Source organism: Limulus polyphemus, unplaced genomic scaffold (assembly GCF_000517525.1).
Source record: "Limulus polyphemus unplaced genomic scaffold, Limulus_polyphemus-2.1.2 Scaffold1296, whole genome shotgun sequence".
Taxonomy (NCBI): domain Eukaryota; kingdom Metazoa; phylum Arthropoda; class Merostomata; order Xiphosura; family Limulidae; genus Limulus; species Limulus polyphemus.
This window is the reverse complement of record NW_013666906.1, coordinates 201,530-215,402: the sequence shown is the minus strand read 5'-3', so window position 1 is coordinate 215,402 and position 13,873 is coordinate 201,530. Positions and strand designations below refer to the sequence as shown.

General features: G+C 33.9%; 1 protein-coding gene across 1 annotated transcript in view; it reads right to left on the bottom strand.

Annotated features, from left to right (window-relative positions):
* LOC106462996 (signal peptide peptidase-like 3) overlaps nucleotides 1-3,905 on the bottom strand; it is a 38,964-nt gene extending 35,059 nt beyond the window's left edge. Inside the window, exon 1 of the mRNA XM_013922963.2 lies at nucleotides 3,737-3,905. The gene's annotated coding sequence lies outside the window, so the exon portion shown is untranslated. The remainder of the gene's footprint in view (nucleotides 1-3,736) is intronic.
* Nucleotides 3,906-13,873: the final 9,968 nt, after the last annotated feature.

Genomic DNA, 13,873 nt, shown 5'->3' with positions numbered 1-13,873 from the left:
ACATCCAGTTCCAGGGAACACTCCAAAAAAAGCCATGTCTATTTTATCCTTAATACCCTGAATCACATCCAGTTCCAGGGAACACTCCAAAAAAAGCCATGTCTATTTTATCCTTAATACCCTGAAGAAGTTCTTTATACTTTTTAAGCAGCTCTTCTGGTTTACAACTTCCAATGTTCATTGGCCCTGAAGGCCTTGGTATCAGAAACTAAATGCCAATATGCTATCCTCTATTTTACCACCTGGCAAGCAAACTTTAGTCCTGCTCTTTTTTATGTTACCCACCACAAATAACTTTCAGTATATTAATGAGTCTTTCAATATGTACACCTCTTGATCATGTCCTTCCTCACTGCAAGAAGCCAAAGGTTCCAATCTATTAAACACTTGAATCTCCACCTGCTTCTAAAGCCCAACATTTTTACTATCATGTACCCTTATAAACCTACCACTCTCCTCCTCACCCTCTCTCTAGATAGCCTTCAATCTATCTCTATCCATTTCTTTTCTTAATTTGTTCCTAACCTCCTACTTTCCACCTCTTATCGCACAAATTTCCCAGTGCTATCTCTAAAGTACTCTTAAACGAGCTCTGCAAGTGTACAGTATTATATCTTTCCAAGCTTCTCGAAAGTCACAATCAAGCCCACAATTCTCAAACATAATCCAATTCTCCGACCTATCATTGTCTATAAATTTCTTCTCACTTAATGTAAGAGAGGAATTTATGATTTCCTGAAAAAAAAGGGTGGGTGGGCATGACAACTCATAGGACTAAATGTTCCCTTGTTTTTGACTAGTTTTATTATAAAGAAAAATTAAATTAAATTTGCAAAGAAAGATATTCACAGACACCAACCACCATACCCTGAGCTAAGTGTACACAATTCAATCAAAAGTACAAATCCAACCTAAACCAGAGAAACAATGGAATTTGCACTTGTTGTCCCATAAAAATTTGACTGCATTTTCAATGTCATATACAAATGGGCCCTTATGATCTGTCATAAAGTGATAAAATTTAATAAAAGCTATTACAAGCAATTATCAATACATGGTAAACAAGTACATTAAAAAAATAAGCCTGAACAACAAATTTACCCACATTAAACAAGGTTGTTTATTTTATGGACAAATATGAAAAGTTCTTAGAATAAATCTATTACTTTGCATTAAAATATTATTAGAGGGAAGGATTGGGGTCAGAGCCACATTTAAGCATAAGCAGCTGCCTAGGGTGGCAAATTTAAGAAACACTGAACCAAAGCGACAACAAAAATTTAATGAATTATGTTCTTATTTAAACTTGTTATGAGAGAGCATTGCAACCCACCACACCAGATCAAGACACCAATAAAGAATGCTGAGTGATCATGTGACTGATCACATGATTAGTGATGCAACTAATACAAAGGATTCATTTCTGGAGTGATCACGTGGAGGTGGGGGCAGCAAAAACATGTCTGCCCTATACCTTAATATGACTGGGATAGAACATTTTTGGATGACTTTCAAATTGCTGTGCTTTGAAGTGATGTTTTCTCATTGTTTTTAACCAGTGAGGTTATTGGCTTGATTCTTGATCCTGCAAACTTATACAGAAGAAATGTTTTGGTAGTGTACAGTCCAGATGTTAGTCCAAAACTTGATAGAAAAACAATTACAGGAAAAATGTTTTGGTAGTGTATAGTACAGATGTTAGTCCAAAACTTGATAGAAAAACAATTACAGGAAAAATGTTTTGGTAGTGTACAGTACAGATGTTAGTCCAAAACTTGATAGAAAAACATTACAGGAAAAATGTTTTGGTAGTGTACAGTACAGATGTTAGTCCAAAACTTGATAAAAAAACAAAGGTTACAGAAGAAATGTTTTGGTAGTGTACAGTACAAACGCAAGTCCAAAACTTGATAATAAAAAAAAAACATTAAGAGTTTAAAAATAAAGTTCCTGACATTATTTACCCTAGATTTGTATAACAGGTAATGAACTAGATCTGGTAGGTCATTGGACAGAGGGAGGGTGACAGCAGATTAGAAGGTGGCTAATATTATTCCAATTTTTTTATATGCAAGATAAGCTTTTCCTTGGAACTTTAGTCCAGTTAGTCTCAAATCAGTGATTGGAAAAGTTTTAGATTCCGATAAATATTTTGCATGATCATCCTGCCTCACTAGCATACGGTGCATTAACTTTTTGTTTTTTAATGATGGTGATTCTTATATAGATGAGGGTAAATTAGTAAATTAGGTTTATTTGAATTTCTAAAAACCTTTTGATAATGTACCAAAAGGTGAAAAACATTAAGATGGAGTAGGGGTAAACTTAATTAAATAGATTGAAAGTTTGAAGGGAGAGAAAAGCAAAAAAGCTATTAATAATAATCTAACTGGACAAACATTACAAAAGTTGTGCCTCAGAGCTCTAGGTTGGAATTGTTGCTATTTTCCATTTACATTAAGACAGTGTATATAGAGGTGAAAGTCAGTTCCATGAATATTTCAGGACTGAGTCTTTACATCACAGTCAATTTTTACATCTCTAGATGATGCAAAAACCGAATTTAAAAAAATCTAAACTTTACATTTAGGAATTTTAAAACAATATAATCCTCTAAGAAAGAAACACCTATATGAGCCAGTACTGCAAATAAAGAGTTGAAATATTACTCCTGTCATGTTATATTGTTCTTTTAGCAAGAAAAAATGTCAAACTTGTGTTCAATAAAGTATACACAAATAAAAAAATTTAAAACTTCACAATAAGTGAAATGTATAATGATAAGGATTTCCAATTCAGAATCACAGTTCATTTGGCCCATCAATAACATTCAATCTTCAAAGACCTACAATCAGTCTTAAATCAATTATAGTGAGCCAAGAGTCCACGTGACTGTTACAAATACACTTGTCCTGGAACACTAAGTGACCTTGTAGAACCAACACTTGGCTAAATATACACTGTCAAAAGGGTGACAAGTTGGAACTAATCATACTTATTTTTAACCTCACTACTTTACTGTCATTGGTGCAATGTATTATCATTATCCTTAAAGACTGATATTTTATATTTTTTGTGTGAAGCAACATGTATGTACTATGTCACAAGACACTCTTACCAAGTGCCCATACTTATTGTGCTCAAAATAAAACTGAAAATGTATGGCCTAAATAAATCCCTCTAACTTATTAGCAACTGCAATTATATGTTACAAAGTAACAAAAATTAAAGAGGAAGAAAAATTATTATCACAGTATTATCAACTTTTAGGGGATGATTCTTAAATAATCAGTTTTCTGCTAATCACTTCTACTATTCAGTAACTATATTGTTATTAACAACTGAAGTTTTTTTACTAAAACATTTTAAATCAAGAAATAATCTCTACTAATTGGACAATAATTCACTGGAAATTGGTTAAGTATGCTGATGCATTATAAAGACAAAATAACTGCAACACAGTCACTAATTAGAATGTCTAAATCAGTAAATGTCCATGGCACTACATACTAGTACTACTATTACCATTAGTACAAATATCTAAAATCGTACGTCTATATAAAAAAAAGTATAATTGTACTGACAGAAAATTATATTTAAAAAAGTAAACAGAAAAATGCTAAAAGTAAAAGATTAAAGCTATCCATCCCGTTATATATTTATATAACATATGTATATTTTTTATAATACTTGAGTTACAACAAACTGAAATATTCTTAGGTTTGTTTGAACTCACTTTTCAACACGACACACATATGTGATGTTTTCGTTCCCTCTATAACGTTACATCATTATTAGTAGAAGTTAGAACCAAAATACCATCCAACTCAAATTCTTATCACAACACCGTTATATTTGCAAGATAAGACTTTGCTTATTTAGTCTTTACCTTGCCACGAGCTGGCAATGCGCCCTCTAGCGTCTGACGTATGCTATATTTTCAATATTTTAATTTAGATGTTTGGTGGAAAATTCGTGTAGTCAGTAAAAAGTGAGTACTACATAAATACGAGTGAGTAGTTAATGAGTAACGAGTTAATGTTGTTGTAATGTTGTTCTTCGTTAGAAATTGTTTTTAATTCCTGTTGAAAATAATTCAAAGTCCAATTCACGTAAACCAGTGATTCCCAACCTGTGGTCCTCTGACTCCTGGGGGTCCGCGAAGATAATACCATCTCATTATACAAGTAAGTTTTTAATTCTGCTGTTCTTTTAATTGCACATTCAGTTATATATGTCTTTTATTTGATAGGGAAAATGGAAAAACAAGTTAATTATTAGTGAGAAAAACAGTTTGTTGGGTAGATGGAATTTTTCAAAAACATGGGGTCCTTGGTGGTGAAAAGGTTGGGAACCGCTGACGTAAACCATAACACATAAGTTTATTTCTTTTTTTTTAACATTTTACAACTTACCTTCATTAGATATAGTTGTAGTCTACGTTCAAAATTGACACTAATCGCATTTGCATTGTATTAACTTAAAGAATAAATTTACTTCACGCTAAAATGAAAAGAGAATACTCGGATTGATTCGCTCTACTGGTAAGAAACGATTCTGCTATCTTGAAACAACTCTGCATCTTCAGTACTATCTCGCATTTATAATATACACCCAAATTTACTAGAAAACTTGACACCAAATGTTTTAGAACATTCTAGGTGTTCCAGACCGATCTTATGAAACTTTCCAATCTTAACGTTATGACCCGCAATACTCTCTAGCAAACAACAAATTACAACATTAAAAATATACTTTATAACACTGCTCCCTTACCGGATTGTGAAGTGCCTTGAACAACCCTAATACAATAAATAAGTAAAATAAAACACTACACTCAACTGCCTATTGAACAAGTCTTTTTGGTGTATTTTTTTTTCATTCCAAGACCCATGTTTCACAGATAGGATGGTGTCTTGCCCCTTATTGTCACTAACTTTCCTGTTACTAGGGGAGTTTGTTTTGGGTAGGTGGTCAAGTCAACCCACTTACAGCTCCATCATTGATGATCTTTTGGAAGTAGTATTGACAAGAGCTCTGGGTTTCTGAACATATTAACTTTCTGTTGCAAAGTTCTCCTCTAAAGTTCGCCAGTTTGTCAACCTTTCACCAACATACTTCTAGAAATTATCACAGTTGGTGATCTTTAGCTTTGCTCTCCTATTCTTCTTGTTTCTATAAACCACATCATTGATAATTTTCGGAACATGGTCCCCTCCAAGCACCTGTTTCTTTACTTTGGAGTTTGTCCTTTCTCATGGTGGGTATTGCACAGCCATACCATGTCACTTCAATGAAATCCAATCTTATCATCGTTAACATTATTACAGCTTTTCATTTTATCATTAGTTACTTTAAGTCTTTTCTTGGGTAAAGTGATGTGTACCATCAATGGTGTTCCTCAATCTATCTACATATTCTATATAAGACTCTTCTGAATGACTATTCTCCAAACAAAAATACGTAAGTTCCAATAGCATTTTAACTTCTCTACTAAACACCAGCAATGATGGAGTGTTATTAGTAGTTTCATGTAATGCTGTATGCTAACTTATCAGTAACATTGAAAGATTTTGATCCTACACTTTCTGATGTTCATCCACATATGTGACTAATTGACTTAATATTGTAGGATTGTATTTCTCCACCATGCTATCAAAAGATGAATGAAGGGCTATTGTCCTGGTCTTTTTAAATTCCAAGGATCTGACACATTTCTGCAAACAAGCCTGATTCAAAGTTCCATCCCTGATCTGAGTGAAGATCTACAGGCAAACTAAATTTGGAGACAAATTTTTTTTGCAAATTTCCTTGTTGGAGTTTCTGATTTCTGGTTAGGAACAACACACACTTCCATCCATTTGGTGAAATAGTCTATAATACTCCTGCTGCCTCCAGTGCAACACTGCTGTAGCTAACAATACTGTTTCTTTCATGGGTCTTTTCACACAAGAAAAGTTCACATTTTGCACTAATTTTCCAAAGAGCCCCTGCACCCAACCCAATAGAGGTGATTTTTTACATGCCCCAATGGCTTCTTAACACCCAAGTGTCCAGCTATTGAAAGATTGTAGAGATCATAGAGTGCTTCAGAAAATAGAGATTATAGAAGTACCAACTGAAATAAATATTTTTGTACACTGGTATCTATCTATTTCCAACATAACAAGTTCTCTTGTAAGAATGAGGAATCATACTATGCCCAATACATCTTTGTTTTGGGGCTGTACAAAGCAGATGTTTGCCATATCTTTATACACTATTCTTGAGCCACTAAATAACTGGTTGTAATTAAATTAAACTAAATAATTGGTTTCAGATTACTATTGGATCACATCTGTTGTTCCTCATCATTGCTTGTGGGTGCCACATCCTGGACTACACTTTACTGTACTTTACTTTAGGTTAGTCATCTTTGCTATTCTGCTCTTCTCTCTTCTTGTAGTATTTACACTCTTCATGAACACATGGTTTTTTGGTTAATGCATTAGCATCTCCATGGTTCCATTCAGGGCATTGCACAATGTTAAAATTATACTCCTCAAGATTTCTGAAAGTATCGTACTATTTGGCCTTCTGGGTAGCAAATATTTACCAGCCACTTCAATGCTGCATAACATGTCTAGAGCAGAAACTTTTATCCATATAGATAATGATGGAAGTAACTCAGAGCTTGAACAACACTTAGTAGCTTCTTTCAAGCTGTACAATACCTCTTTTCTGTAGCATTCATTGATTTGGTATAGTAGGAAATCAGGCGTTCTTTTTCTATGTTCTAATTGTGACAAAACTCTCCCACTGCAAAATAACTTGCATCTGTACCTAAAAGGAGTGGATCTTCCAAAGTTTGGCATGTCAATACAGGAGTAGTGGTTAATTCCTTCTTCAGTCTGTTGAATGCTTATTCACAATCATTAGTCTAACAAAACTTATTTTGTTGTTCAAGTAGTTCGTGAAGTAGTTCAAGAAGACAAGCTATGTCAGTGAAAGATTTTTCAAAATGATGATAGAAAGAGCACTGTCCAAGGAATCCTCTTATTTCATACATGTTCTTTGCTGTTGGCCAATTTTAGACCTAATCAATCTTTGATGGATCCATAGACTCTTCTTCTCTGCTGACTATGTACCCCAGGAAACCCACCTGTTGATGGAATAATTAACCCTTCTTGGGATTCAGCTTAAGATTCCCTTTCCTTAACCAACCCAGAGCTTTCCTTATCCCATCATAAGTATTATTAAAAGACTTCCCATGTGTGATTATATTTTCCAAGTACATAAGTATAACATTCCAGAGTATTCTAGACGGAACACACTCCATTAATCATTGAAATGAAGTAAGAGCATTGCATAATCTAAATGGTAACACAATAAATTGTCACAGTTCATTTCCTGCAATAAAGGCTATCTTCTCTCTTTACTTGTTTAGTAGACTGGTGCTTGCCAATACTCACTATTAATATTCAATGTTGAAAACTATTTCTATCTAGATAGAACGTCCAAAAGAAAGATAATCATTGGCAGTAGGTAGGTATCCTTTCTTGTAACTCCATTAATTTTCCTGATAGTCCATACAGAACCTTGTGAATGCATCTATCTTCTTCATAAATGCAATAATTGATGCCCAAGGATTAGTACTCGGTTCTATCGCTCCTTATTCCTCTTAGCTTCTACTTCTTTGAAAGTCTCAGCCTGTTTTGCAAGTGGAAGTCGTCTGGCTAACTGAAATATTGGGGTTTCATTTCCAGTATCAACCTTGTGATATTTTTACATGTTTGGCCTAAGCCATGAAGTCCACTGGAGAAGATGTCTTGACATTCCATGAGCAAATGATGTAATTGCCAACACGGATCCATTGTAAGACTTTTAATTTTGTCTCTTTTTTCTAGATTATATTCCTGTTTCTTTATGTTTGTATTTCTTTTCACTGTTGTGCCATTTTCTGCACATTTTTGATTTAATTTCCAAACATATGTCACCATCTTAACGTTGATCTTGATTCTATTATATTGTTACGACAGCGGAAGTCACGCGACGCTAGGAGCATGCGCGCTGGAGTTTCTAGAAGGATCAGGACTTATCGAGCAACTCCGCGAATATCCGAGTGTTTGCCAGGCGCCCTCTTTTTTAGTATATAAGCCCGGAAAATAAAGCCAGTGATCGAAGAGATAGCTTGCATAGATAGATAGATATGCAGATAGATTGAAAATATAGATAATTGAGTCAAGCGAACAGTTGGCACCGTAAGTATAGTGTGTGAATCACTGTGATTTATAGCATGTGTTATAAAGGTTGTTAAGTTTAATGTGACTGTGGAAATTCTGTGTATTACAAAGTTGTATCGACAAAGAATAAACTAGTTTTAATTAAGAAAGGACTTGTATCGCTGAAGTTCCTCGGAAAGAATTTATACAGGAAATTAAGGAAATTATCAAACGAGCAGATACGTTACAATATTTTTACCAAACTAATCCTACCTCTGACACTAGAGTTGTAACAGATTCTATCTTTATGCAAATTCTTTTTTATTATTATTCAGCAACAAATAACGATAAAGGATAAAGGCACTACCCACACAACTGATGATTAATCTCACCACAAAATAATGGTGGTTGTAACCTCGAGTTATAACTTAACCTATCAGGGGAAAAGATCACTGTCAATTTTGATATAATATGCTTCAATTACAGAAATATTTCCATCAAGAAAGTATATGCGATACTCTAATTGAATGGCCAAGTTTGGTAAGTAACTAGGGCAAGAGGAAATTAGCAGCTCCGTTGACTGGTATTCTGTATTAAGATTGCATACATAATATGTACAATTAAAAAAAATATATTCAATAAGTGGGTAGAAGATGTGTAGTATACCAGCATACCATACCTTGCCTCTTATCTTTACCTTCAGGTCATCCCTAACCTTAAAACTGATTAACAAATCTCACATATGAGTCAAGAAATCACTGTAACTTATTCTCACCCCTGCAAAACACTTATAAATTAAACACGAGACATAACTTTACACAAAACAAAAGATTAAAAAATAAAACACAAAATCAGAACTATATACAGTGTAATAATTTTCACCTTAAAAATCAATTTAAAATACAAATCCAATATAGCCCTTAAAAGTTACTGACATAAAAGCAAACCTTTTGGCCTGCCAATTTAAAAATTAAACACCGAAAATATAAAACAAGCACAAAATGAAAGCGACAAAAACCCTTCTCAACAAATCAAAAATACAACACAAAGAAAGAAGAAACCCTTTAAGAACATGAACTGTTAAGTTTGTACAGTGTTTCAAAATGCAGTTAGATAAAGATGAAATTGGACCTAACTTATAGTACAAGTATTTACAAAACAAAACACCAAAATGGTAATATCTAACTGAAAAAATAATATATAAGTGTATATATATATATATATACAACATTTCCTTAGAAGTTGGATCCTCTTACCTACAGAAACCATAAAATAAGGTCCACCAATGCAGCAGTAGACGTTTGGCTCACCATAGTGTATGACTTCTCAAGTTTTCACATTAACCTTATGAGTTTATGCCAACTTGGCCCAATAATGGCAGACCTCTTCCATTTCTTTTGATACAAAGGATGAGACCAATAAGTCAAAGGAAGATGAGAATAATGTCTTGAATCATACCGAATTATGCAAATGAGGGAGAAAGAGCTGAAAATACTTATCTGGATGCCCACGATCAGGTAGTTGAGGAGTTGATGAAGACAGAAATGAAATATAGTTCCAATAATTGGTCTAGCTCCCACCATCGACCTTCTTATTAATATAGATGGGATTGATTAAATTCTTAACCTAAGATAATCAATAGTTCAACCAACCAATGAACGAAAGGAATTGCAATCCTTACTTTTCAAGTTATCAAGCAATGTTCATAGTACAATGAATGCACTACATTGTTTGATTTACACTTGATTACCACAAGCTAGGGCAATCATTAGGACAAGCAACTGATGCTTAAAGGGCTTTGCAACCCTTGCTTTCTGAGCTATGAAGCATAGTTTCACTAAACGAGCTACTTGTCAGATATCAAAGGATAACTACTTGATTAACAGTTATTTTATCAAGAAACAACTAGTTGAACGGATTTTACAACTATTACTTCATGAGCAATCAAGTGGCATGGTAAGATGTAATATATAGCTAATAAGTGAAAGGGTGCTGAGACCATTTATTTCTGAGATGCAGTGTGGTGATGTGATATACCACATATGCAATGCATCGTATGGTTAGCGCTTCGTCAGTAGAAGCTAAAACAGCTGGAGTGAATAGATATCCTTGTACATCAACTGTTTGCCCAACTAAATATGATAGCTATGAATTTGAAAACTGAGTTGAAAGAGTTTTGTAGCTCTTTTGATTTTTGAACTATCAGATGCTGTTTCACTGTGATGTTTTTTGTTTTTCACTTGATCTACTTCATAAGTTAGAATAGTCATATGGTTAAAAAATTACTGACAGAAATAATGAGAATCATACAGAGTATGTCACCCTTTACTTGTTAAACTCTCACCTATATATATACCTGAAAGAATGCACAAGTATTAATCCTGGCTGATTACACTTATAGGCAAAATTCTTAGTTTGTCCAAAATTTCGCCACCGTATTTTTTTTTTTATTTCATGATGCCTGAAATAAAAAAAAAATTTAGATTGATGACTACTAGATGACAGTGTTGCCACTATTAAGACATAGCTTCTAAACATAACCTTAGAAGGTTACTGATGTAATTCACACAGGAACCAGAGGCAATTTGTTATAAACTACTAAAGTATTTGGCAATGTATAATGAAAGGTACATTTTTGGCAACATATATAAAGAAATAGATACATGAGTGTGGTCTCACATATGTACATGACCATTACATAAAGTTATTCATGAGTGTTGTATAAAATAAACACATCAATTACACAAAGAACATAGCAAGCAACAAGGTCATGGAACAAAGGATTTGATCTTGACATTGAGAATTTGGAGTATAAGGTCAATTGTGATAACTGACCTGAATGATGTAATTAGAAAATACAGTGCACCTGTTATTGTCATAAATTTTTTGTTTGTTTGATTTAGTCTAAAGCCATATTGAGTTATTTGTTCTGTCTACTGTGGGGAATCAGTCTCCGGATTTTAACAGTACCTCTCTTAAACTTATTGCTAAACCACCAGGGCATTTTTCATTAATGTAACTAAGAGAATGTTTCAATTTTGATGTTCAAATATTCAGCAGGTTGTGAAATTTTAAAGAGAAGATAAAAGTAACAAAGAGACCCACACTTTCTCTGAGAAAAAAATACAGTTTTTACTTGGGGAGTCACAAAAGACAGTTTTACCTTGTGTTTATTACAACACAGTTTTATTTGGTATTTCTTATAAAGATCAGAGCAAAATGTATTTCAATTGACTCAAATTGAAATATTCATGAGTGGATGAAATTATCACTAGTAAACGAAATTCACGGACAGTAGTTTAGATATCATGACAAATATATACTTTATGTACCCAGCATTTTATTTTACTGTGGTAGAATATTTTCAAACATGTAGGTTAAAATATGTATAATAAGTACACAGTATAACCAAATATTTTCTTAACATTTTTTTCCGTTAAAACATACAGTATTAAAACATGAAAATGTAGATTGTAAGTGCACTATTGGAAAATGGAAAGTGACACCCACATGATGAAAACTTTTAAGTAACTCCAAAAACTAGTACAAAACTAATAAATGAAAATAAGTATCTAAGAGAAGACAATAGAAATATTGGTGAACGCTAATGATCAAAGATAATATTTTGTGTCACTTAACTTGAGTCAGCTAGAGTTTGTAGTACCCTTTGCAGCCTTTTTCCTACTGGAATTGTCTGTGTAACAACCAGGAATAAAAAATGAGGCCATGTTAGAATAAGTAGTATGTTACAGTTGTACATCAGGGACAACATAGGGCAGTATAGCTTCGTGTAATAGTTGGTCAATTAGAGACTACATGTTTTATCAGGAATATAGTGTACGAGTACATGCAACGCCTGTAGAAATGTTGTTGGTCATTGCCTGATGTCATAGTTCATGGTCCTATCTACATATTATAACCCCATTAACTTGCACATTCGACTGAATTTTTGGCCAATTAAAACTCATCCAACCTTACATACGAATCTGGATTTCAGTGTTTTATCCATGGTCAGTCTCTCTCTCAACTGACCAATGATTCTCCTACTGTTTTTCAGTGCTAATGTTCCTGAAGCCTTTTTCTCTTGCTGCATCATGGATTCATTATTGTATGAGATTTCCGAATTCCTCCAAGATGCTCAGGATTTTATCTTTAATGAAGGAACCAATAATGTTGCTGAACCCAGGACTTTGGTACTAGTCTGAAATTTGCGATGACTGAGCTCATGGATGAAGATGCATTGCTTGTTGATGCATCTGACATGGAATAGCTTATGCACGTGTTAGTTGGTTGATCCAGAGGTCGCCAGGGACCAAGTAGACTTAGCAATGGTGAAGTACTCTACCATTGAAGGGGTAGTGGTAGAGGGCTCCACCACTGCTAAATCTGATGAGATCCCCATCTCTGAAGTTTCTACATTTACTACATTGATGCTAGAGGACTCCAGCTTGCAAATAGACCCTTCTTAATGGAACAGGAATTCTTTGTTTGAGAGTTTCATTTTATTTATTCTAAATTTTGGTGAAGTCTATTAGATTAAGCCCTTCTAAAAGGGGTAGTTGATCTTCGGTAAAAAATAATGTCAAAGCTCACTCCATATAATGATAATGAATTAATATATTTCTTCAGTAAATATTTGCTACCGCTATGTTCACTTACAGGCCTAATTTCATCAATAAAACTTTTCACAGAAACACTGAAACTAATGAAATCCTAACCTACTACTTTGCTTAGGTGTACAACAAAAAAAATTTAACTTTCTGAGTACCTGTATAACAGAACAGACTCAATAACTCTTACTTCTAACAATGAATAACTGATTGACACTGAACTGAGTCATCCCTAATTACTTGCATTTATATCTCACTCTTGATTCTGCATATCACATAAACCTTTTAGATTCATAAGTTTCACGAACATTCCAGATACTAACATAATGGGCCCTCTAGCAAACATTTAATTCAAAACACCGAAAATATGGCTTACGACGTTAGCCACTTCCTGGATTGGGAAGCCCCTTGAAAATCATACTACACAAATAAAACAGCACACAAAACTGTCCATTCATCAAGTTTCTGATGGTCTTCTTTTCGGTGGGTTATGGTATATATAGGATGATCTCTTGTTGGCACTTGCATACACTGACAAAGACAAATCTATTTTCTTGCTACGTTTTATGAGAATACATTTAGCACAACTCACAAAGCAATATTTGATGATCAATATTTCAACCACGTAAATGAACACGCAGAACTACATAAAGAACATATAATTATTTCCCCAATACTACTTCAAATGGCCCCGATGAAACAACTACAACACGTGCCCAATCTCACCCACAGAAACCAAATTAACCATTAAGACACTCAAGTACACAACCTCTGGTGAAAATGGCATGAGCAATATCACCATTAAAAATTTCTCTGAAACATTCTAATTTATCTAATAGCACTGTACAACCTATAATTTATGTCAGGTTATAATGTCCCTATACTTATCTGTTGATGCATTTCAAGTTTCCTGTCGAGCCAAACGGCACAAGTTAAAATTAACAATAGTATCTCAACTATCTTTGAACTTAACACAGGTGTGCCCAAGGATAAGTACTTAGCCTTTATTATATATACTATTTGTGAATGACATTCCCTTTCCCCTCTTCTCTACATGTTAGC